The sequence below is a fragment of the Camelus ferus genome, chromosome 10 (assembly GCF_009834535.1).
Source record: "Camelus ferus isolate YT-003-E chromosome 10, BCGSAC_Cfer_1.0, whole genome shotgun sequence".
Classification (NCBI taxonomy): domain Eukaryota; kingdom Metazoa; phylum Chordata; class Mammalia; order Artiodactyla; family Camelidae; genus Camelus; species Camelus ferus.
Window position 1 is genome coordinate 14,602,298 of NC_045705.1, and position 22,537 is coordinate 14,624,834.

Consider the following 22,537-nt stretch of genomic DNA (forward strand, 5'->3'; position numbering starts at 1 on the left):
CAACCCAGCCAGGAGTATGTCACCTAATCTGCTGATCTGAGGCAAGAAGTGTTCCCTGATTAGAGCATATTTGGGAGCTATTTCCTAATTTAGTGTTATCCATGGTTCTTTTTCTCCTGTTTTTATTTGGGGCCATGTTCTCTGAGTCATCTTTATTTGTCAGTGAGAAATAACTTGTGTTTTCAGTTCAGTATCTTTATATATGGAGAGTTGGGGTCCCAAAAGCTGAACTCTTTTTGCTCCTTTCAGTTAAGCTGCATGGGCTTCCTGCATAACAAATTGTAATTTACCGAGTAGGAAAAGGCCTTTGAGTCACGCACAAGTCTATCTGAGATACTCACACTTCTACTCTTTACTATGAATAAAGAAATTATTTTGCGTAGATAAGAATGTTTAAGAACCAATAACTTAAATTCTTCAGATTTACAGACAAGCGTCTGACAGCCTCGTGGCCATATTTTACTGTCATTACCCTGGATTTGGTCTTTGTTTTACATGCATTTCTTTGACTGATTGGATTTCTGAGATTGTCTTGGCGTATGTTTTTTTTTTCTTAGTTTCTGCTTGCAAATTTAACAGTTTATTTTATGCCTCTAAAGGAGGCTAACTGGTGCATTTAACATTTGCCTATACATCTCCTTAAACAGATACACAATTTCAATGGCCACATTTTTATCTTCCAAGTTACCACAGATAACAGTCTCACTAACTGATACACCAGTATCAATCAGGCTAATATCAGCTACCTTGTTAGTGTTCCTGAGAAGCCTAAAGGAGATACATGTTTAATTGTCTATTGCAGTGGCTGGCACATGTTTAGCCCTTAAATATTTGTGACCGTTCTAATTACTAAAGCTCAAAATTGGCATCCTCACATTCAAGGCTGGATCAATCAAGTGGTTACCGGCTTTATTCTTTATTCTTTACAAGACTTCTCTATTAGGGTCAAACTGGTATACTCACCAAACCTACCAAACTTATCTCTGGCTTTCATATACAGTTTTCTCCCCTCTAAAAATTCTTACTTGCTTCTCTAATATTCTAGGTACAGCTTATTACATTCTCCCTTTTAAGTTTTCAAAAACCCTCTCAGCATACATTAAACTCTCCTTATTCTGAGTTTCTATTTATTTTCTATAATCACATAAAGCCTGTTGATGGCAGGGGTCAGGTGACTTTGTATTCCAAATTCAGAATTTCTTTTTTCATAAAAGAAATAATAATAATAATAATAATTATTATTATTATTATTAATAAATAATAGTGAATTACAAACTGCAGAGGAAATAATAAGCCAGATTATTATTTTATAATGTAATCTTATTGGTCAAATAGAATGAAAAAAAGTTATACCAAGAATATATTGCTTGAGACAAAAATCGTAAGCATTCCATATATAAAGATAATGTTCAAATAATTATACCAGTTGGAAATAAAATGTATCAAGTTCTATGGCACAAAAAAAATTTGTAGGGAAATTTTCTTTATCCTCATGGTAGCGTTATCAGTTCTCATACACATAGAAAATCTTTTTCCTGAAAAAAAGGGCTTTTAGCTACATTTTGCAAAATGCGTGACTCAAACATTAATATATTATCCAGAAAAAAATTAAAAACAAGGCTCTATTATGCTGCTATCAAACTAATATGCTTGCATGAAAAGAAATGAGAATCCATAGTAATCAGCAATGAAAAAGCAGACACTTTAACCCACATGTGTCATAAATGATCCCCAAAGAGATGATTGCAGTTGACACAAACATGAATTTTATGTCTCTGAGCTCTACATATTATTCATGAATTTAATGCTCATAGGAAAAATAAGAAAGAAAACATTGTGAACAGACTACCCAAGTTTTCAGGATGCAGGCTTTAGGGTAGCTATTATTTCAGTTTAATTATCTCCTAATCTACTCTGTAAAGGCAACTGGTGTATCTTTGTGGGAAGTGATGCATTTTTAGATGAATTTTCTTCCCTGTAGACAGAGTTCAAGATCTGTCAGCAGTGTCATCGATCAAAACAGAGGTAAGGTCTCAGTGGAACAGAATTTTTATTTTCTTTTAACACTCTTTCAATAACCAACTACCAATAGAATGGTGTTTCAGCATTATGAATCAAAAATCCCCAAAGTGCATGCAGTTATAATGCAGAGACATTAATCAGGAATCAAAGTAGCTTGCCTTATATATAGTTATTGAAATGTTCACAGAGCTTTAACCTATATGATAACTTTGATCTTCACAATGGTCCCAATGACATATTATAAGAATGCACAACCATCTACAATTTATAGATGGGAAACTAAAACTCAAGAAAATTAACTTCTTACTCAAAGAGAAAGGCCATTAAATGGCAGAAACATCTTTAAATATTGAGAATTACTATTGTTTAGTAATTGAAAACATAGGTTTAGGGTGAGATCAACCTGGATTCAACTCCTGTCTCCATCAGTTACTAGTCTTATGCCTGGAATTACATTGCTCTATATTTTCATACATCTTCTGTATTCAGGATAATATCCATTGATAATAAACAGCATTAAGAAAAAATGAGATAATGCTCTAAAAATGATGTGGCATATTGTTTAATAAAGGTTGTAGAAAATAATGATGCTGGTGATATTGATAATGATAATTCACTTAGTTCTAGTGCTCATTTCAAAATAGTATGCATCTTTTCAAGAATCATCAAAAATTAGGTAAAAGTGGTTAACTGATGCTATATGCCTGTTGTAAATTGCAGCAAACTACAAAAGCAGAAAAGGGGGACAGAGAGGGAAAATTAATGTTGTGTCTCTACTGCACCAGAAATTATGACAGACAGAATTAAATACATTATCTCCTGTAATTCACTCAAACTCATGGGTCAGTTATTACTATTGTCATTTTAACAAAAAAGAAAAAAAAAAGGTTTTTAGGAAAAATGTTCAAAGTCTTATAAGGGATAAATGGTGAAAAAGAAAACAGTGAATTGACAAGAAAAAATCATAAATTTTTCTATGACAGGACAATCTAACTAAGTCAGAATTAAACACACCCACACGTGCGTGCGCACGTGCGCGCACACACACACACACACACACAACATGTCCCCCTTTGTGGTGGGCCTTTTCCAATATGCATCCATTTTATACATTGACCAGACCTCCTCAAGGCAGGAGGATATTATCAACCTTTGAGGAAAATGGTCCTTTTCTTCAGATACCAGCATTGTATTTTTAAGATTAATACTTCTTTTTTATCCCTTACAGGGAGTTGCATTGACCAAAGGCTCGCTCTATACATGCATAACAGATCAAAACATCTCTGGTGAACTTTATATGTAATGCTAACCTGTCAGTATGATACATAAATTCTTTGTCTCAAGAGTGTATTAAACTGCATTTCTGACTCCTGACCAGTGGAACAGTTTTCAGAGCTTCTGAAAGGCTGTTTCCAGGGTTACAGCTCTCAGTTTGGCTCAAATAAAACTCTCCTTTCTTTCTTCTTAGCTTAATTGTTATTTGATTTTCTGTTGATATAATCTATGTCTCTCTGACAAAAAAATTCATGTTTTGTCACACATCGGAAATAAATGAGATTATAAAAAGAGATGAAAACGACAGCAGAGAGGATCCCAGTCAGAGAAGGACAGTGAGAGAGGCACTAGGAGAAGGGATTGCTCATCACCAGGGCTGTTATCAATCAACTCAACAACTAGGAATAGGGCCTCTGTGTTTATTCCTCCTAGAGGATCAGTTTCCTCACAGGTACAATACAGATTTATAATCTATGATCTTAAAGCTCTAAGACATTTGCTAAAAACCCTTAGTGACCTTAATTCAAAAAGCACACAAACGTGTACACAGCTGTCTCCAACCTGCTGAGGACGGGGAGCAGAACCAGACCGTTCATTTTTCTGGCTCAAAGTCTCTTCCCTTGTTCATCCTGTTTTCTGAAATGCCCCATCTCCTATTTTCCACCCCTATCATGATTCTCCTGCATCATAACCTTTCTGTTATTTGCCATCCATTTAAGGAAAGATAATTCCACAGGCCAAAAGACCAACATACCGAGGACTCCATTGTGCAACCAGGCTTCCCAGGATAACTCTGTGCTATTTCCCACAAATCAGAAAACACTACTCTCTCCTATTGCCTGGTGCCTCAATACCAGATTTTGATGGAATGAAAGACCAGTCTATACACTTCACCACAGGAAAGAAGTTGCCACAGCTTGGAGTGATTACAGAACTCCATTTCTTTTCCACCTCAAAGGAGACCCACTAGGAAGTCGTGTGAACACCAACTGCTGACTTTCAGTTAAGAACTAATCCATAAAATCAGGATAGGAAAACTGAACCATGAACAATATATTTGATTATTTCATTGTTTAATATTCAGATGCTATTTTAGAGAATCCAGCTAAGTTAAATTTTAAAAATCAACTATAAATTTGTCAGTGAAGTAGATTTAATGTACTTTCTAAATATGCTAACCATAAAGACCAGAGAATAATTTCAGAGGATGTATTTCTACGCAGTTCACCAATGTTAGATGTACAGGGAACACTGTCATCCCTCCATCCCTCCATTTTATATCATATTGGTATTCTCAACCTCCTCCCAGTTCTGATAATTGCTTTTAAGATTCATAGGACACAAAAATTAGTACTGAGTAAAAAAAATAATGGAAACTCCTAAAGTAGTTTAATATCTAAGATAAAGTAATGAAGGAATCACATTTATAGAATGTCAACAACATTTTATTTGCAGTATTTCTTTAATTCTTGTGACAATCCAAAATATTGAGTGAAATTATTACACCCATTTTAAAATAAATAAGGATTCATATCAAAGCTTGAAACCTGCCAACATCCGCACAAAGACTTCCTTCCCTTTCTCCTGTTATAGGAGAGAAGGTTTTCCAACATTTATGTAAGTCTAATTCCTTCACTTTTGCTTAAGAGCACATGCCCATCTCATTCTCCTTTTCAGGAGCCTTCAACCAATTATTGTCTTTAAGGCCTTAAATAATTTCAAAATCATGCTCAGTACTACTGTAGGAACAAGTGAAGAATTGTATGTTTCTACTTGAAAATTGTCAAAAACTATACTCTATGTAGCAATATGAAGCATATTTAATCTTGAACATGTAAACCCTGATTTCACCCTATATACTAGATGTGATTAATCCATGTTGCAAAGACTGTTACAAACACAAATAAGCATGTGGGTTTCAAAATTGAAAAAGAATGGCATTATTGCATTTAAGCAAGAAACATCAGCTCTGTGTTATGACCTGGGATGGACAAGGGGAACAGAAGTTACCCCAGAGTTGATCAGAAGATAGTATTAGACCCAATGTCGTCACAAAGCTTATACATAATTGACTTCTTATGCAACCTGTGTCTGCAAGGAGACAAGACATAGAACAGCAGTGAGTAATGCAGTATCAGAGCCGAGCAGACTCCCTTCCCTCTCTCTCCATGGCAGGACAGCCCTTGCTACGAATAAGAATGTTCATTTTTTAATGACCAAAGGTAAGGGTGGTTATATACTCAGCCTTACCACTGTAATGATGCATTTTTAGAAGAGTTTTTGTCAGATACTTTTGGAAGAATAAAGCTATTTACAAAAATAAGAAAAAAAAAAGTGAGAGAAAGGCAGAGTTGTATAAAGGCTGATCTGAAGATCTTCAGATCTGAAAAAGAATTCTACAGTCTTTATATTTTTTAAACCTAATCTAAAAAATAATATGTGAACAAGTGTGTAGTGTTGATACATGTTCTGTTTAGCATGGTTTGTGATGATGAACCATGTGAGAAAACCAAAATATTCATCAATAGCAAAATGGTCAGAGTACATTCATAATATGGAATACTATTCAGCCATTAAAAATAAACAGCCAGACGTGGCAGACTGTATTAGTGTTTTTAATAGAATCTGCCTATTTTAAAATATCTGCCCAGCTGATGGCAGACTTGGCTCTGCATCTTATTTTACCAGTGAAACATGAGTAGAAGTCATGTGAGTAACTTCCAAGATGAAGATGTAAGAGCTAGTGGGTATCCTTCTTTCATGTTCTCTATAAAGAGAACCACTGTTCCAAACTGGGGCTGCTCCATCAGACTGAGTCCCACAGGGAAGAATTCATGACATTGAGCAGCAGCTCTTGCTTGGTCGATGCACAGCAAATAAACTAGCATGACTGTAGTAAATCAATTGGATTCTGAGATTATAAGGTAATTTGTTATTAGCACAACATGATGTATCCTGAACCAACCATAATGTAGATTTGTTTATATACAAGAGGCAGTCCACACGGTTGGGTACTGTTGGAAAATCTGAAGTTATACATGCTGGGTAGGGCTTGCAGCTCCCTAGACTTTTTCCTCCACTATCAGGTTTAGCTTATGTCATGCTGGGTTATGCTGTGACTTAACCCTAGCTGTAGACCTAGTGAGACCGGAGGGGAAGTGGGGAAGGTCCTAAGGCGATCAGGTGTTGTCTTGTGGAAAAGAGCCTCTTCATTTTCTACTTTTGTGGAAGAGATACAATGCTACCACTTAATAGAGAGGGGTGAGTCATGAGCTCTGGTTCAAAAGGTTCACAGTAATTAAAGAAGAAAAATCTTCACAGGCATTCACTTAGTTGTTTTCATCATATGAGTCAGGGTTTTCCCAACCTGAGCCTTGGCCTTGTTAAAAACAGATCTATCTTAGTTCAGCCTTTAACTGTCCTTATGTTCAGTCTCTCTAACTGTTGACTCCTGTGCCTGATCTTTAACTTCCCCCATCCTCCTGTAGTGGGTGTTGAGAGCTCACCAAAGAGGCCCCCCCTCAGAATTCATACCTTGATTTTAATTGCCTGTTACCCTGAGCTGTTCATTATCTTTCTGTATTTGTAAATGGCACTTTGCAATAGCCACTGGACCTTACTGCTCTTAGATCTACAAATCGTTCACACATCTTGAATACTGATACACTGCACTGGCAAGGCCATTTGTTTTTATGGTTTTTCAGTACATTCAGCAGCAGTGATATTTTGAAACAACTGGACCACCATCTTGTGCCAGGGACGTGAGGTCTCCTTCAAGATAATGAAAATATTTTAAATAAGATTGTCCTGATAGTTGTAAAACTCTGGGAATATGCTAAAAACATTTAATTGTATGGCATGTTATGTGAATTACATCTCAATATAGATGCTCAAAAAATCCTAGAAAAACATGCTTTATAAAAATTATGGTGACAAATGTAATGGCATGCAATTAACCATGAATTACTGATATCCCCCCAAATTTTCTGATATCATTCCCTAGGGAATATGTATTTTATGTGAAGGTCCAATATGCTTTATTTTAAATAGTGGTGTATGCCTTTTATTACAGTTTAGTATACTGTACCATTTATATCCATTTTCCAATAATCAGTGAGGGCATGTGTGTCAAGTATTGGACCTTACTTATGCTTTTATGTCTGGTTTATACAAATACTCAATGAATGGTTGATCAATGAATGATTATATGGTAATTCACCTATAAATAAAGAACATAACTTCAATGGTGACACTTTAGGTGCTATTAGCGGCCAGGGTAGATATGCAGAAAGGTACCCTTGAGCTTGAAGTAGTTCAAGTATCCTCAGAAAGAAATTCAACTTCTATAACACTGTAGACGGACACACTGTGCAGACATACAATGTTGCCTGACAAACTGAAATATTAATTCACATGCATAAAGTTCATATGGGTAAAACTGACTTTCAAATGAGAAAATTCATACAGTACAAGATGTTTCCTACAAGCAGCCACTGTTCCCAGTACAACATGCCTAGTCAGTCTCCATGCAATTACTATCATACTGTTATTCAGTTTTTAAAGATCTAGAAAAGGAAAGCTAAATTGGCAGTATGCTTATGATTTAGAGTTATGAATAAAAGCATGCAGATAAAAATAAGCAAGCATTCTTGGGATGATGGCTGTAGCATGACGCTGGTTAAGGTGTATCTTGATTTTTATACCAAACTGCCTTCAACCTTTCCTATCTAACTCCTTCAACTAATGTTGTTTAATGGAAAACGCCAAGCAATTTATCTTAAAACTGTCTGTTAGACTTACTCAGGCTCAAGAATGATTTGAACAGACATCAAGCTGAAATCTAACCAGTGGTAAAGACAACACAACTCAATTTGTTCTACTCTTCAAGTTAACTAGATCCAAATTGCTCTGCAATAAATGACATATAATAGTCCTAGGAAAGGGAGTGATATTAATCATACCAAACTGTTTTCTAAGGAAGAACCAGATTTTTAATCAATATAAAATTGGCCTGCCCATGGAACCAGCCTATAAAACAGGCTTCTTTCTCTAAAGATTGGACAAAAAGTAAAACTTCCTTTGTCAAATCCATTCACCCCTTGGGCTCATATTAATCATGGGAGTTTCTTGCTACTATAAATTTTCTTCCCATTCCCATATTTATTCCCAATAGCTTTAAAATCATATAGGTGCAAAAACAATTCATTTACTTCTCACTCCACAGCATGCTAAACTTTTAAGAAATTATTGGGCTTATCATGTATTTTCAGGTAGCTTGAATGAAACTTCATGCTTATTTTTTCAGAGCAGTATTTCACTGCAGTTTTCCAGCCAAACAAAATCTCATTAAGAAGTATGAATACTATTTTTCACTAGACTAAAATTCTATACAGCAGTAAGAAATATGATGGCACAGATGCAATAATGAAAACATGCACAATTTGAGAATTATCTATTTATAAATGGTTATAGCATATATATAGCACAGCTTATATGTTCCACAATTGCCTATTTTCAGATTTGATTCTAGTAGGTATTAAACTAAAATTTTATTAAGTGCATTCTGTGTGAAGAAAATTATCCCTGGCATTGAGAAGGAAATAGTTTTTGATTTAATGAAATGCATTGTTCTTAAGACTTTCAACTTTTTAAAAAAATACTACAGATTATAAAACTAAATGAACAAAGCACAATGCCAAGCTAAAGGCAAATATAAGAATATGGACTTTAGGATAACCCAGTGATGGGGATTTACTCAGCAAAAAGTGTCTAGAGGAGGGGAGTTTGTATCTGGGGTTTGAAGGTCATGTTGAACTTGGAAAAGTACTAGGGTGGAAAATAGATACTCTGGGCTGGTCCTTAGTGGATTATGTGAAGAAATGCAGAGAGAATTGAGTACCCTATGAAGGATTATACTGATGGTTTTAAATAAGGGCAGCCAGCGTTTACTGTCCACATTTTTTTTTCAATACACTTGCTAAGTGCATTACTTCTGTTATCTTGATACCTTCATCAACTCTACGAGGTAGTTACTTTCATCATTCTCATTTCTATGACTAGGACCTCTCAGCCAGAGTGTTCACCGTTAGCAGTAAACTGCGGAGCTAGGGTTTCAGACCAGGTGGACCTAACTGCAGAGTTTGCTCTCTTTCCCACAGTGTCCTTTATATTCGTATCCTAATCACAATTCAGATAAGATTTTTTGGTACTATATATCATTTCTGAGAGTACCCTTAAAATAATTATTTAATTCTACCCAAAACATTCATAAAACTGATATTCTCTTCTTGTATTCTAATTCTTAAAATACTTATTTCAGCATCCTGATATAAAAAAGAGATGCTTGAAGGCTTGAATTGTGTATGGCTCAGCACATTATTATGCACAGAAAAACCAGCTGAAGAAACAGTTGCTGGATTTAATCATTCCCTTTGATATCAATTAAAGAGAATGCTTCTTATGTGAACACAACATACGGGGAAAAGTCAGTAGTTCTGAAAAGGATGCCTGAGGAACTGATATTTGATATGATAAACAATTAGCAGTCATTAGAGTCTTCTTGCACAGGGACAAAATATGAAGAAAACAGAACTTTACATATATAATATAATATATAATATATATATATAACCATATCATACATGTACTTACTTTTATTAAATTATATATGATATATAGTTGGGGGCAATAAGAAGATATTAAATGGATAGATATATAGACATATCTATCTACAATTTAATCAAAACATCTAAATGATCCTCTCTGGAATGCCTAAAGAAGCCAACCTGAGAAGCTTGGAACTGGGTGGAGACTAACTCCTGATCCATACAATTAAGAGTTATTCTTTCACTGAGACTATCTATGGTTAAATAAAGGCAAAAAAAAAAGTCACTATTTGATGGACAGGAGTTTTTCAAAATTTTTAGAAAAATATCTGAAAATATAAAAAGGTACAAGACAACTGATAGGCAAGTGCATATCATAAATCAAAGGATATTTAAAAGCTAATGGTGGGTTCCATAAGTTTAGAGATCAGTAAACTCCTGACTATATAACATATAGCAGTAGCAAAACAAAGCAAAAAAAGCACATATGAAGACAATAAGATTAGCTTAACAGATACACATTACTATGTATAAAATAGATGAGGACCTATAGTATATAGCACAGGGAACTATATTCAGTATCTTATACTAACCCGTAATGGAAAAAATCTGAAAAAGAATACACACACACACACACACACACACATATATATATATGCATAAGTGTCTGTCTGTAACTGAATCACTTTGCTGTACACCTGAAACATTGTAAATCAACTATACTTCAATTAAAAAAATAAAAGAAGAAACCAACTCTGCTGATACCTTGATCTTGAACTTCTAGCCTTCAGAATAGTGACAAAATAAATTTCTCTTGTTTAAAAATAAAACACAAAAACAAGATTAACAGGTTCTTTGGTCAGAAGTAGGAGAGAGTCAAAGCAGAAGTTTGTTCTCTGAACTTAACAAAATTAAAAAGCAGCCTACCTTTCAGCTTTGATTAACTATAGGGATAAAAAATATGCCAAAACAAGATAGCACTAGAGCCAAACTCACAGGTTGAAGTGAGGACCAGGTTAGGATTTCTTTACTTGTAAAAAGCACTGCTCTCCCAGCTCACCCCCCCACCCCAACACACGTGTACATATAAGTATACCTAGGTACACCTCACACTTGTGATAAATACACAGCATGTAACTTGGCTGAGATGAGTTACTAACTCGCTGGTGAATGACCTCAGGTGTTCACAATATCTCCCTCGTGGAACGAGCCCGAAAGCTCACATTAAGACCTGATTCTTGACTGGGGAAACTGGAATCAGGTGGATGCAATTCACTATCCTACTCAACAAGTATAGGTAAGCAAAGTAGAACAGAGAAGCAAAGTTAAAGGATCAAACAGAAAACTAAATTTCCCCACAAAATAAGTTTTTGAACCCATTTTCTAAGATATATAAGACACCTATTTCTAAGAAAGTAAATAAAGTCTAAATCAGTCCACAGAGACACTGCAAGAAAAATAAGTTTTATGGAACAGGGTAACAAGATTTGAAAATAATATTTAGGAAACTCAAAGATACAGATGAAATAATAACATTTAAAATAAAAGGTTGATAAATATGAAACATTTTCTGAGTGAAAAAAACATTAAACCTAGGTCCTATGAAAACAGCTGCAAAACCTGAAAAAATGTGGTTGTTGAAATAATACAAAATAAAACTACAAATGAGGTGAACTTTTGTATAGCTATGATTTAAAGATAAATCATATCATGGAGAAAAATAACAAAGAATTCATTAAGAAATATACATAGAAAAACAAACATATGTATACAGTCTCTTTTACCACCTTCAAATAACTTCCATATTAATGTCATATTTATAGAGTCAGGCAAACAGCACTTGTATGCTAAAAACTCCCCAATCAATGCCAAATGCAAAACGATAATCAAGTCTAACATGTGGATTAAAACAATAAGGAAAGTACTGAGAGTTTTCACATTCCCCCAGAACCTGCTTTCAAACAATCCTGGGGAAATAAAAAAACAAACCAAAGTACGACAGAAACCATTTTACTTCCGAAACTTTTAACAGGTTTTATCAGCTAATTTGAACTGTAGCACTATACTTTAATTAGAAATAAAATGTAGGTTAATCTAAAAGGGAAACTTAGTTGGACGCATTTTTAAAAAGAAAGCTTTTAGTATCGTGTGAAATGTGTGATGGTGGTTATTTATTTGGTCATATCTAATCGGTCAATAAACGGGGTACGTACCTTTGGTAAATGTGTAAGTGAATAAAAGGCAGATATAAGCACAGCTGTCTATCCCTCTATTATTCAAACGTATTCATATAGGTATATCCCCACTTATGTCGGTATGTGTATGTGTATATATATTTTTCTAGTTTTATATATATACACACACACACACACACACACACACACAAAATATCCTACTGAGTCTAATTCAAGAATGTAATTAAAAAAAAAAACAACACTTAATTTTCCGTCAGTCTTATTTCCATTTTCTGATTAAGAGTCTGTGAAAGAACAACCTAAGACCACTCAGTGGCTGTTCCTACCTGTCCAGCGGCCTGAGCAGTGGGAGCTGCAGTCCAGTCCCCAGTGGCGGGCTCCGCGCTGCAGGCTTCAGTAGGGAAATGCTGGATGGGCACGGAGGGCACCTACAGACCCGTCTGCAACATCAGGTCGAGTGGCAGTAAATTCGGGAGCCAGAACAGTTCATTCACCTTGAAATTCCTCCTGGGTCAGAGCCTTTCCAGCAGCCCCCTGGTCTCCCTTTCCCATCTCTTCAGCATCTCTCCGCAGAAGAGGAGTCAGGCTGACCTCCCCCCGGGTGTTCATGGGAGACGGAGTCACGCATGCGCAGAACTTCCCGCGCCGAACTTCCTGCACTAGACTCACCACAGCTGACCTACCGTGTGAGCTTGAGGATGGCAATGTCCACATAGCGCAGAGGAGTCTGTATGGCACAATGATGGTGGGTGGGTTAACATAAGGTAACTCTGAGGTCAGCCCTGGATAAGTAACCAAGGGCAGTTGTGGCTCCCGGAAGGCTGCCTGGATCTCGCTGGCGAAGGTCCTAGGAGAGAAGCGGCCAGCGATAGGAGAGGCTCCAGTGGCAGCAGCAAACATCAGCACAGCCCTCTGTCCAGCATTCCTGGAGAGTAGGACACTGGCATCAGCCCCGTTTTCAAAGGCAGAAACGGCAGGAGATGCCAGCAGAAGCTTCTCCCAGGTTCTCTTTAGGTGTATGAGGTAATGCCTCACTTTTCCTTTTGTAGATGGATGGTTCTGGTTGTTAGTCAAGGTTGCTGCTACCTAAGTGGGTTCCTGCTGCAAAGAATTTAAGGACATCCTTCTCCTTCATTTGCAGGACAGCAAGGGATCCCAACATTGTGAAAGTTTTCTTTTAACTTGTAAGACTTACAACCCAGAACAACAACGTTGTATGGACCCCTCTCTGGGTAGTGCACAAAAGCAGGAATGTCATTTTTAATAAAAAAAGAAAAGCATCTTATTAGCAAAAAAGAAGAAGAGGAGGCAATTGTTCACAGCAGTAAATATTTGGTAAGTTTCAGTTGATGTAAAAATAATAAACCAGGTGTGAATATAAGTCAACTCTGATTATCTTGGTATATCATGTTTACTGACCATTAGTCATTGGACATAATATTATTATTTAAATAGGTGACATTAATCTGGCGAAGCAGCTAACCAATTTTTCATGTGAATGTGGAAATATATAGCTTACTTTTATATTCTGGTCCTGAGAAAAAGGAAACAGTAATGTTGATAACATTTAAGAAATAATTTGCTTTGCTCATAAATTGAGAGGAGAGAGATCTGTTTTCAATCACAGTGGTCACTCACTATGCCCTCTCATTGGGTAGATTGTGAGAATACCCACAACAGCAATTCTGACGAAATAACTCTTTTTAATGACTTCATATCATGTTTAGTGTTATTATTTTGAATACATCTGAGTTAAGAAGACAATCTATTATATTCCATCTTGAGTAACCAGTGATGTAAATATTTGTGACTATATTTGGCATTTTAGATATAAGATTCTCAGACTGAGTTTACAGCTCCTCCATTGTATTTTAATTCATTCATTCAACAAGTATTTGTTAAATGCCTTATTTGTCCTATTCACTGAAGCACCCCTTAGATTTAAAAAATAATAAAATGAAAGAAGGAAATTTAGGGGCTGCTAGTCTAATGAAAAGGGGAGAAATGTGACCCACCATGATAGTGGAATTTAATTTGCTCCTAAATGATACAATATCCTGGGAAAACAAATTGCAGTATATTTTTAAAATCCACTATGGGTTGTCAAGAGTGCCCAAGAAATCAGAGGAATGACATGTCTGAATACCACTGCACAGTAATTATGAGAGTTTTCTCTTCTATGTTCTCAAGAAGTTCTATGAAGACTAAGCTAGTAGAGATTTGAGGTGCTTTTCAAAATATATATTCATGATTTTCAGTTCTTGTTAAGTGAGGTAATAAAACAAACACTGTCAACCCAAGGCCCTGCATTCTGGAACATTTCTAAGGATTGGAATCATCTTCAGTAACAAGTACTGGCTGGACACAAACTATAAGCAGGGCACCCTTTCTGCCACTGGGAACCTAGAGGAAAATATGACATATATTCAGCTTTCAGTTTAGATGAGGGAGCAGGTCCTAAATGTAAACAGCAAAAATCACAAGAAAGTACCCATTCCAGTCTAGACCCTTTCATATTTTGTTCCTCTTTTTATGTGTTTCCACTTTCCATGATCCAGAAACTAAATGTATAATAACTCTCTCAATGGGGCATCCCAGGACTCTACTCAAGCATAAATGAAAATCAGTTCTATTGGTTGGTGCCTGCTGTTATATAATTTGCTGTATATATTATAATAATGCATCATCTAGTTAACATACTTGGAAGAAAAATATAATATGCTAAAAGAAACAATTATATACCAAAATTATACTGGGGTGATCAGAGATGAATATCTTTGAGAAGATGGAATTAGAGCAGAAAAAAGAAAAAGAATGAATGAGTTAGCTGGTAAATATTCCTAACTGTAGAGTCTTTTAGGCAAGGGACCTGGCCATACAGAGGTCCTGAGATATAAAAGAGCTTGGCACAATCAACAAGAGAAGATCAAAGGGGCTTTATTATAAATGACTATTACATGGGCGAGGCACATAGAAAAATGTCAGTGTGGTTATGATCTTGACATAATTCAAACTCTACTTGGTTGGTCTGAAAATGCAACAAAAATTCAACTTTTTAATAACTGATTGATGCACAACATGCTTGGTGTTGAAGTTTTAATATATTCTGTCATGCCTACATGCCTAGTCCTAAAAGTCAGTGGGAAAGACAATAAATTCTTTGAAGCAGATTGAATAGCTAAGAACATGGCCACTGCCTGGGTCAGAATATCTATTCTAACAAATTCCAATAGCAAAGGTGAAGTTCCTGAGACTTAAAAAATAGTATCAAAATACATTTTGTTGTGCTGCTGTGCGCAAGACATAGTTTTACTGGTGAATGCAAAAATGTTTAAGACGACTATTTCCTGTGAACCTCATGAAGTCAGGGATGTCATCTTACTTTGTATTGTATTTGCTGGGTTTTCTTCAGCTAAATAAAGAATGACACTAAATAAAGATATGGAGAAAGAAAAAAAGACAGATGGGAGAAGAGAAGAGAGAAAGCAAGGTGGATGTTTCTTTTCGAAAACAGTATGCAAATTATAAATGCCTTCAATTTAATGGGTTGTTATTAAAGATTTGTTGAAAGATTAAAGGAAGGGGGAGAATGCTTGTAATGAAGAGACTATTTACCAACACTTGATAGTACATGAATTAGAAAATAATGGTATATGTTTGTAATTGGACTTCACGCAGACTGTCTGGGTGAAGAACGCATAACTTAACCAGCTTGTTTTGAGAAGGATTCTTGCAGGAAGTGTAATGTGCCTGGGAGGAAATATAATGTTAAGGTCTATATTGTTGGATCAATGATAATTGCTAAGCACTATTCTACTGCATGAATATAACACAATTTGTTTATCTGTTCACCTGTTGATGGACATTTGTGTTGTTTTCAGTTTTTAACCATTACAAACAAAGCTTCTATGAACATTCATGTATAGATCTTTAATGGGCATAAATTCCCCTTTCTCTTGGGTAAATGCCTAGGAATGAAATGACTGCTTCCCAAAGTAGTTGCACCATTTTACATTCCTACCAGCAGTGTTTCTAATTCCTTCATATCCTCTCAAGCATTTAGTATGGTCAGTCTTTAATTTTTGTCATTCTAATAGGTATGCAGTGATACTTAATTTTGATTTTAATTCACAGTTTCCTGTTGACTGATGATATTGAGAATTTTTTCTGTGCTCCTTGCCATTCATATATCTTTATGGTGAATCATCTGCTCAAATCTTTTGTACACTTTTTTTGATTAGGTTGTACATTTTGTTACTGTTGACTATAGAGAGTTCTTTATATATTCTGGACATAAGTCATTTATCAGATATATGCATTGCATTGATTTTCTTCTGATCTTTGGGTTTCCATTTTGTTGTCTCATTAGTTCCTTTTGAGAAAATTAGTATTTTTTACTTTGATGAAGTATAATCTATGAATTTGTTCTTTTTAGATGGTGTTTCTGGTGTCGTATTTAAGCAATCATTTTTTTTTTTTTAAACACAATGTTAAAAGGTTTTCTGCTATAATCTTTTTGACAAGTACTATAGTTTTAGGTTTACCATTTAGTCCTATAATGCATTTTTGAGTTAATTCTTGTATATGATGAAAGGTATGGACCAAGGCTCATGTTTTTATGGATATCCAATTGTTCCAGCACAATTTATTGATTCATTTGTTCTTTATGTGTATTTTATTTGCTCTATTATTAAAAAAAAAAAAACTCAACTGTTCAAAGTATGTTTGAGTACATTTCTGGGCTCTATTCTATTCCATGGATCTATTTAGAGAGGTAAATTTGTGTTTTAAGAAGACCATATAATTGGAACGTTTTTCAGACATTAAAATGAATTGGTGTCTGGCCAAGGGAAAACAGTTGAATACAAATGATTGAAGAAGCTGTAAGTATAGCCAAGACCAAAGTTATTGAGGACTTCTTGTGTTTATTTATAGAGAAGAGGAAAAAGAGCCACAAGAGAATGCAGAAAATAGCCAGAAAACATTCAGATAGGCATAATAAATAAATGAAGGATAAAGTTTTCCTCAGGGTTCTTAGAGAAGAATTTTGGTAAAGAGGAGATGCTCAAAGTAGTGTCAAATACAACACAAAAGTAAAAGAAATCCGTAGATTTCTCAGCCCTTGAAAAACCTTCATCAAAGGTACTTCTTCATGAGGGAAAAGAAAAGTTTAAAAATGAATTGACCACAGATATTCTAATTCTAAAACTAGAATTAGACAGGAACCACAAAGAAATCGAGCCCATGGGAAGCAGAGGAGTATAAGGTAGATGTTAACATCCCAATGACAAACTGTTTATTTCCCAAGTCTCCTGGGGTCCATTATTCCCTTTTAAGGCATGAAGATGAAATGTTCCGTAACAGAAACATCCAGACTAATGTTTAATCAAATAACTAGTCACTCTCACCCACGCAAGTTGACATATAAAATTAACCATTGCACTATCTCATTAAACAAAATATTTTATATTAACTTTTGTCACTGTAGAGCTGTAATATAGACCAATCTATGAATAATTAAGTTTAACACTGCACTGAAGATTACGTAAACACTTGTTTTACTTCCTAATTTCAAACAGTATTCCTGACATAACACAGGAAATGTTATTAACTTCATGAAATCAACAAATTCCATAGTAGACAGGAATAACCCCTTCTTAGAGAAGTTTATTCTGAACACATAATGTGCAGAAAGGTTTCTGATATTCATCTTTTATGATGTCAATACTCGTTTTTTATGTTTTGTAAATACTGTTCATGATGAATCAGACATTTTCTTACTCTTACAATTCCTGGATCTGTGGTGAAGGATTGAGGTTCTCAGCAGAACTATAAACTATATGAGCAAGGGCATCAGAAGCATTGTTGGAATGTCCTATATGAATCCTGAGACATGACACGAGATAGTGAACAAAAGAAACATTCAAATGTCTGGACTCTAAGGATGATTTGCCTTCTAGGAACTTTCTTATCCAAATGGTAAATTTTATATGGATATAAACTGTAAATTATTTCTCCATGTCTACATATTTTATTCTATTTTCCTTTAATATCAAGCTTCTATAAACTTAATCCAAGAGTGGTATTTTATGTGTCAACCTGTTGAGGCTATAGTACCCAGTTATTCAACCAAACACGAATCTAGGTGTTATGAAGATATTCTGTAAATGTGGTTAACATATACAATACTTCGACTTCAAGCAAAGGAGATTATCCTTAACCATATGGGTGGAACTTGCACTATCAGTTAAAAGGCTTTATGAACAAAACAGATTTTTTTCCTAGTGAAGAAATTCTGCCTTAAGACTCTGGCATCAGCTTCTGCCCAAGAGTTTTCAGCCTGCAGGCCTGCCCTACACAGTTCAAACGTTTCAGCCCCCAAGATACATTTCATTTATTAAGAGATTATTGCCCCGTAAATAAAAGGCATAAAAGTGTTTGAAAAATCTACTTCATGCAAAAATAAAGGTTAAAGAAGTGGCTTTCTTCTAAGAGTTTCATTTCTTCAGCTTTCTTCCATGCACTTTAGGCCAAATTAGAAGGAGGTGGCATTTAATACCTGCCATGTTTGTTGATTCACATTCATAGCTTCTCTGGATTATCTAAACCCACAATGAAAATACAACAACAAGATGTGATAATCATAGGAAGCAATATTTCATGCTTATGTAACTCACAAAAAATCTGAATGAATTCCTTCAGGTTCCCCAAAATATTTTTCTAAATCGGGAAAAAAGCATGAAAATTGTTTTGTACAAAAGTACCAATTGCTAAGATTTATAAAGTACCTATTCTACACTTTATGACCATCATTTTACACACACACACACACACACAGTACATACAGATATAATTATACATATATTCATATGTATCTACATGTACACATATATATATATACACATACTAATTTGCAGAAAGAAGACATTGGGAAGAAGGAATTATATGGGATAGCATTTATCATATCTTCCTGCTGAATAATGCCTTTAAAAATAGCTAAAAGTCAACTAAGGATTATTCAAAATGTCATTAATAAGTAGAATGCCATACTACCATCACATGGACAACCTCTGAATATGTATCAATGTTTAAAATATTAAGAAATAGCCAATAATGAAGTAGCCCTTTGTACTGGTAAATTCAAATCTGAGAATATTTAATTTCCTCATATGACCTGGAAATGTTTCTTACTTTAAAATAAATTATAGGCTCTTGTAGTTAGAAAGGACACTAAAAGTAAACCTAGTTCAAAGTGCCTGCTTTACAGATGAGTTAACTGAAGTTACTCAATGGTTGGTTTAGGCCCGGTAACAACTTAGTTCTGACTCTGAGAAAACTAATCACTACTGAAATGACTTTGTAAGAAATGAAATATTGACTTAAAACATAACATTAATCTTGTATTTTTCCCTAATACTCTTTCCTTTTGAGAAACTCTTGAAAGCTACAAATTCTCTCTATAGAAAAATGCACCCATCTTTGTACACATAATCATATAATATTCACTTTAAGTCTATTCTTAGACTCCTACCACGCAGTTAAAAGAAAAAGGGGGGCATAAAAGGTGTCTTCAATGTCTCAATCATCCACCAGGTATTTCAAATTAATCAGCTATAAGGTAAATACCACAGAAAATTTGAGAACTCTCATAGGAAGATGAGATTGACTGATTTGAGAAATCATAGGCTACTACTGTATGTGCGAGGCAATCTTATCCAAAATCTATCACTGAAAAAAGAAGAGTAGATCCCTCCATTCCCCTACAATATACACCAAGCAATCAATTAGCCAATTGACAAACCAACAGAAAAAAACCCCACTATGTTCTCTTGAAAGAAAAAAGGAAATTGATACAAAAGATATCATAAGAAAATATTAATTATTTTACTTATTTATATGTCAAAAAGCCATAATACACATCCCACCTTAATTTAATAACAAGATCTCATTTACAAAAATGTGTATTACATATAATTCTTACATTTGAGAAAAATTCAATTTGTTTGCTCTTTCTCCCAAAAGAGGCTTATATAACTTTAATCTATTAAAATGAAATTCATTTTTAATAGCACATTAACCAGATGTTATGCTAAGCTATTTCTGCATAATTTAGAAACTAAATTGTCTCCTTACACATATGTTAGCCATTCAAGGCCAATTCTCCCAATGTTAATGGGAAGATATTATCATTGATAGGACAAGATGTTGCAACAAAAGAACCTGAGAGTCAAAGTTAATCTTGATGTTAATGTTTCAGTGTATGTGTGTGTGTGTAAGTGTTCAGGGATTGTTGACTTTTCACCTGTTTAAAAAGATGGTAAAGTAGCAAGCAGAGATAATCTGTACATGTGTGCTACATATGCCAGGAATTAACCACAGCATACAGATCAGTGCTACTGAACACAATGCATGTGCTTAATATGTATTTACAAAGGAGCTGAGTCATGTACAATAGCAATTCAATCCTAGAATGTTTTAACCAACCATATTTTTTTCTTGCCTTTTTTTTTTTTTGTGGGGGGCAGGTAATTAGGTTCTTTTATTTATTTTAATGGCGGTACTGGGGATTGAACCCACAGCCTCCTGCATACTAAGCACATGCTCTACCACTGAGCTATACCCTCCTCCCACCAGCCATTGTTAAGTACCCTCATTTTGTTAATTCATTAGCCTTATTAGATGAATAACTTTAAGGATATTAACATAGTCAGAATGGTCTTCAATATTTTAAAAACCTCATTCCTTTTAAATTTCTTGAGCATGAACCCGTAAATATGTTCATATTTTATTAATTATGCTTTATATACATGTACTCTTGTAGCAGTCAGAACCACCAACTCTGGAGCCAGTCTGCTTAGATTTGAATTGCAGCTCTGACACTTTCTAACTTTGTGACCTTTGATAAATTTTTATATCAATAGGTGTCACCATTAACGTCATCCTAAGAGAAGAGTAATAATGGTACCTACATCATACAGTCATTGTGAGGACTGAATTTTTTAATATAAATTAAACTTACAATGATGTTGTGTGTATATTAGTAATACCACTCAATAAGTGAGGGATATTATAGCTATTGTTATTATTACTGCTATACTATCGCATCATAAACAAGTCCCCAAATAGAAGAGTAAAGGGATTACATATATACACATACACTCATGCACATATATATATAATTCATATATGTATGTATATATATATAGAGAGAGGGAGGGAGGGTGGAAAAGAGGAGGGGAGAAAAGAAGAAAGAAGAAAAGAAAAAGGTGAAGGAGAAGGTCTATATTTTCTTTAACACATCTTCTGTACCTCTCAGGTGACTGCAACCCAATCTGAAGACCACTACTCATATTCTCATCATTATGTTGAAAAACATTTGTGCGTTGCTATTGGTTGAAAGGTAACTGACAAGTTACATACTTTTAATAATAGTCAAGATAACAACTTTTTGTGTATAAAGATTTCATATAGAATTTCCTGAACTTGGTTCACTTTTGCCAATTACAAACCTTTTGCACATCCTGTCCTCATGTCTTTTCCTCTCAAGTTCTCTTAACCATGCTGCTATAACCAAAATTCCTGATAGACGTGTTATTAAAAGTCCCCAAATCTTGGGAAAATCCCGTATTTCTTTATTATGAGTGTGGAGAGGCCAGTACGCATGTAGTGAACCAAGACTCTCTGGATCTGTTTTCAACTATACATTTGAAGAGTCAGATCTACTTGAGTTTCTGCAGTAGTACAGTCCCCAGTTGTCTCTCCAAGCAGGAGAAAGTGCCATAAACTGTTCATGTGGGCATGAATATCCCAACACTCAGATTTTATTGGTTTATTCTTCCCAACCATGTTTTGTCATTGGATAAATTGTCTGAGAATTTAGGCAATACTATTAGGAGATTCAGGCCTGCCCCCACATCCCCTCAGTTTAGCCCAGTATTACTCAATTGAATTTTTAATTTTTAAATTTTCTCTTTGTACAAAAACATCTATTATGTGTCAGATACCATTAACTGTTGAGAATACAATGGTGAGAGAGGTGTTCTAGTCCTTCATATCAAAGAGTATAGAACTGACTCTCCTTTGCTGGTATTTCTGCCCATTCTCAAGTAGCAGTGTAAGCAAGTGAAATATAGTGCATACAATGAAAAGAAAGAAAATCTGACTGCTCATCCTACTATGTCTGCCCTGGAACGAAAACCATTAACATTGCAGCTTTATCCTCAGTTTAAGAAGAACCATGAATTTGGCTTATAATATCTTGGTTCCCAGAATAATTGATTTTCTTGAGTTGAGTTATAACCTTGGTTTCTAAGAATTGTATTTTAGAGCTTATTGCTTGGAATAGCTTTGCTTCTTCTCTGTCTCTGGTATCTTTTCTATTCCTTGATAATGAGAATTGTAAAACAGGCTGTGTTTTACTTTACACTTAGCTTCAAGGAA

At 34.9% G+C, this 22,537-nt stretch overlaps 1 pseudogene; it reads right to left on the reverse strand.

Annotated features, from left to right (window-relative positions):
- Nucleotides 1–12,396: 12,396 nt before the first annotated feature.
- On the reverse strand, nt 12,397–13,267 carry LOC102513968 (annotated as a pseudogene).
- Between the last annotated feature and the right edge of the window lie 9,270 nt (nt 13,268–22,537).